The sequence below is a fragment of the Colletes latitarsis genome, unplaced genomic scaffold, assembly GCF_051014445.1.
Source record: "Colletes latitarsis isolate SP2378_abdomen unplaced genomic scaffold, iyColLati1 scaffold0039, whole genome shotgun sequence".
Lineage (NCBI taxonomy): Eukaryota > Metazoa > Arthropoda > Insecta > Hymenoptera > Colletidae > Colletes > Colletes latitarsis.
This window is the reverse complement of record NW_027488389.1, coordinates 395001-400000: the sequence shown is the minus strand read 5'-3', so window position 1 is coordinate 400000 and position 5000 is coordinate 395001.

Here is a 5000-nt window from a genome sequence, read left to right as displayed (position 1 = left end):
GTGCAGGGGCACACCGTATGGGAGTAGCGACCCCACCTACCCGAGCAAGACGTGATCCGTCATTCGTACTGTGCAAACACAGAGATGTCAGAAAAGAGTGGTGTCAGGAAAGCAAAGAGAGATGGGGAAGCATTATGATTAGCGTATACTTAACACCTGGGGGCTTCGGCCCCCATTTCACGTTAAGGCTTATTGGAGAAGGTATATTATACAAAAAGGGGCTATATGCCCCTTTTTCACTTTAAGGAACTTTTCAAAAGTTCCTACTCGAACATCTGGGACTTCTCCAAGAAAGACCTAACTCATACCAGGGGGCTTTAAGCCCCCTTTTTGCTTTAATGCTTTTCCGAGGAGGCGATCCTGACACCAGAAATCAAAAAGGGGGCTACATGCCCCCTTTTCACGTTGAGCAAAAATCCAAGATCAGAAAGAGACACGAAACGACGTCTGTATGCGTCCCCAAAAGCAATACGCCGCTGGGAAAAGCAATACGCCGCTGGGCTTGGCAGAACCCAGCACACCAAAACATCTGGTGGCAGACGTCGTAATGCCAGACGAATGACGGAAGGAGGCCACCGTAGAAGTAGCTGAGCTGCTCCCTACTGCCTGAAGGTGTCGGCTGGGAAACCACGCTAGTATCCTAGGTAGGGAGACGGGCCTCGAAACGTGGATCGCTCCCCTGGCCATTAGAAGACTCCGCCTAGACCAGCTCAACTCCGAGCTGTAAACCGGTGGTGTACGGCTCTGTCAGACTCGGAGTCCTTGCCATACGGACGCTGCATATAGGAAGGATATGCAGCGTATGACGAAAACACTGAAAGGTACGCCAACGACGAAAGACAACATGTATTTATACATGTAAGACCGTCGTCGCGCTGCTGACAGCAGCTCCCGTCGTTGGCGATGGCAAAAGGACGCTGAAGCGTCAAGAGCATAGTTGATGATGGCAAAGTGAAGTGAGTTCTACTAGTCGTGCTAAGGACGAGTCCCACGTATTGGAGCTAATGCTACAGGGACATGATGCCCGAGGTCATGTCCTAGTTACGCAGCGGGTTCCCTGCAAAAACAGGGAACAGAAACCGGGCGTAGCGAAGCAGAGGGAACATCTGCTTGAGGTTTGTTCCCCACGTGTTTGCCGTGCGTGGCGACCTGTGTCGGCGGAAAGGAGGATCCTGGGATCTGAGGGCCCTCTCTCCTGCGGGAGTGTAGCTGCCCAACACGTACCTTTGGCCTCTGCTTCGTCTAGACAGGCGGCTAGGCGAGAAAAGCAGCCCTGTGCCTAGTCAATCGGCTCGGAACACCATTCGTGGGTTCTATTGGGCGAGGAAGTGAACCTAGGAGTCCGGGGAAAGCCCGGTCGGCCTTTGTTCGCGGACTATATCCCGGGTGCAAGTCCTAACCCAGGCGGAGCCGGGTTCCAATTGAGGGTCCATGGAGGCCGGGACACACGCCGGGACGAAACAGTTTCCAAGTAAGCATGGATCCTAAAATAAAACTAACCCCCATAGATGCCTCGGTACCCCGCAAGGGGGAAAAGGGAGTCAAGGAGGCCGCTGTCGCTGCTCCCGGCAGAACGACGGCGGTGAGTAAGAGAGCTGGGGTGGTTTCACCACCTCAGAAAAAGGCGAAGGCGGTTGAAACGGGTAAGGGCGCTAAAACGCCCCCCGGTACCAGACCCCCAACGCGAAAGACGGCTACACCACCAAAGCCGGCAGGTGAGACATCCCCTGTAATTAAAAAGGATGTCAAGAAGGACGGATCGGGGACACCACCCCGTACAACTCCACCACCGAAGAAGCCGGAGGCCAAAAAGCCGAAGGCAACTTCTGAAGGCAACGCCACGTCTTCGGACGGAGGAAAGGGCCATGGAGTCGACGACGACGGTTGGATAACCGTCGTCAAGAAGGAGCAGCCGCAGAGGGCAGAGAAAGCCCGGAAAAGCGGCGAGAATATGCCAGGAAAGGTGTCGGCGGAGGCGACACCTGGTCCTTCGAACAGGCCTCTCGACAAAATTAGTGGAGAGGCCTCGAAACTGTTCAAGGGTATCCGGACCAGCTGTCTTGGAAAAGAATCCAGGCTCAGCAAGGAAACCGGAGCCTTGATCGTTGGCAACGCGGCAGCTCTCTACGAGCTAGTCCAGGAAGTTCTTATCCAGAACTCCTTCTTAAAAGGACAGCTCGCGGCGATCCGGCAAGAGGTGAGAGCCTCCCAGAGGATCGCGGAGAGGGTTGCCCCGACGGTTTCACAGACGACGGGTTCCCGTCCGACTGCGAAACCCGCACCAGTTCGTGCGGCGACGACCTACGCGCAAGCGGTAAAGGTCGACGCCAATCGAGTTTCCCCGGAAGCGGTTAAACCACCACGACATGTGGTGCGTATTTTCCCGCAGAAAGGGAAAGGACAGAACAGTGAAGTCACCAAACAAACTGTTCTGTCACTGGTTAAGCCGGCGAAAGCCAAGATCCGCGTTAGGTCTGTCCGACGCATCCACTCCGGTGGCATAGCCGTCGAGACCGAGCGCAAGGAGGATCTGAAGGCCTTCGTCAACTGCGCGAAGCTGAAAGAAGTAGGACTTTCAGCTACTCTACCGACTTTGAGGAACCCTACACTTATAGTGTACGACGTTCCCAAGTCGATGAGGAAAGAGGAGGTTTCTTCCAGTATCTGGAAGCAAAACCTCAGCGATATGACCCAGGGGGATGTGTCGTCCAACCTGAAGGTCCGGTTTGCAACCGGCCCGAAGGAAAAGGACACTGCCAACTGGGTCATGGAAGTCAGTCCGCAGGTTCGCCAGCGGCTGAAGAGCATGGGCAGAGTGTACCTGGGCTGGTCCGCATGCAGAGTGCAGGACTATGTCTCTGTTACACGATGCTTCAAGTGTCAAATGTTTGGCCACATGGCCAAACATTGCAAAGCGCAGAACGAGGTTTGCGGTCACTGCTCCGAAGAAGGGCATACCATTGCCTCTTGTACAGCGAAGAGTAAGTCCCCAACTTGCTCGAACTGTAAAGCAAGAGGCAAGAAGCACGACCATAAGTCACGAGACAAGAACTGCCCTGCCTATCAGGCAGCACTCGATCTTGCAGTATCTCGGACCAATTATGGATAGACACGACCCGGAGAATCCTCTAAGGCAATTGCGCATCGCGCAGCATAATATGCGGCGTGCGCTAATTGTTCATGGTGAGGTGAGCGAGCTAATGCACGCAAAGGAGATCGACGTGTTGCTCATGCAGGAACCTTACCAATTTCAGGGACAGATTCCAGGCTTTGGGCTCACGGCGAAGGTGATCGCCGAGAATGAACGGGCTATGGCCGCAATAGTGGTCAGAAACCCGGACATCTCGGTGGTAAAAATCACACAGCTGTGTGATACTCACACCTCCTGCGTTTGCATTAGCGGACCCTTCGGTAGTTTCTACCTCGTTAGCCAGTACTTTCAATGCTCGGAAGACATTGAACCAAGTCTGGCACGCTTGGAGAGGACACTCGATGCTCTCCAACACCGTCGAGTCGTGATAGCCGCGGACGTCAATGCCAAATCCCACCTTTGGGGGGGAGAAAGCGTTCGACCGGACACGCGAGGCGAAAAGCTCGAAGAGTTTATCGCATTACACGACTTGACGATTTTGAACGAGGCTGGGAGTATTCCTACATACTCCAGCCCTGCCGGTGAGTCATGGATCGATGTCACATTATCGACTCCAGACATGGCGACAATTGTGCGAAACTGGACGGTTCACGAGGATTGGACCTCCAGTGACCACCGACTCATTGATTTTGTCTTACAGTTCACGGACGTGAATGAGAATCGAAGCCCACAGCCTCGATTCCGCACGTTGCATGCGAACTGGGAGCGATTTGATCAAGTTCTTCTTGAAGGCGCGAGGCAATTACCCCTCGGCACTGGTTGCCGCAGGGAAGTCGAACACCTAGCACAAGAGGTCGAGAAATCGATCATCGATGCGTGCAATGCCTCAATGCGCCCCAAGAAGTGGCATTCGAAGTCCGTCCCATGGTGGACGGAAAATTTGACGAGAATGAAAGCGCGAGTCTATCGACTTAGACGAGCCTTTCAGCGCGAGAGGAACTCGGAGGAGAGAGCGGCAAAGCAGGCTGAGTATCGAACATCTAGACTCGCCTACACAGCCGCAGTGCGCGCTGCGAAAGCACAAAGCTGGCAGAACTTTGTGACGGAGCAGGGGAATAAAGAGCCATGGGGACTTGTTTACAAGATCGCCCAAAAGAAACTCTGTGTTGAGACTGCGGTCTCAAACATTCGAACGCCGGAAGGATATACGACTGACTGGGAATCGACTGCCTCGCAGCTCCTACAGGCGCTAATCCCGGACGACTCGTCCACGGATGAAACGCCGGAGCAAGCAAACACCAGAGCTGATGCTGCAACCGATCCGCCGACTGAAGACTGTCCAGTCTTCACGAGGAATGAGCTCGGAGCTGCAGTATCGCGCTTAAAGCGAGGCAAATGCCCTGGGCTGGACCGTATAGAGGCCGAGGTAGTTAAATGTGCTTATGGATCCATCCATAGTGCTCTACTTCGACTCTACAACGGGTGTCTAGCGCACGGGGTCTTCCCCGTTAGGTGGAAAATCGGCTCGATCAGAGCAATCTTGAAAGGGCCCAATAAACCACCAACGGACGTCAAGTCGTATAGACCGATATGCCTACTTTCCATCTTAGGCAAAGTATTAGAGAGACTAATGCTTAACCGAATGAGTAACATATTCCTAAACCCAGAACATAGTTCCGATCGGCAATATGGATTCAGGCCTGGACGATCCACGGAAGACGCCATGGTGAAGCTCAGGGAATTGATATCCCAGCGAGAGGAACGATATGTGATGGGTCTCTCCTTCGACATCGCCGGAGCTTTTGATAATGTTTGGTGGCCAAGCATACTTCAGAAGCTGAAACGCCGGGGATGTCCCCGAAATCTTTATCGACTCATGGTCGACTACTTCGCTGACCGTATGGTTACA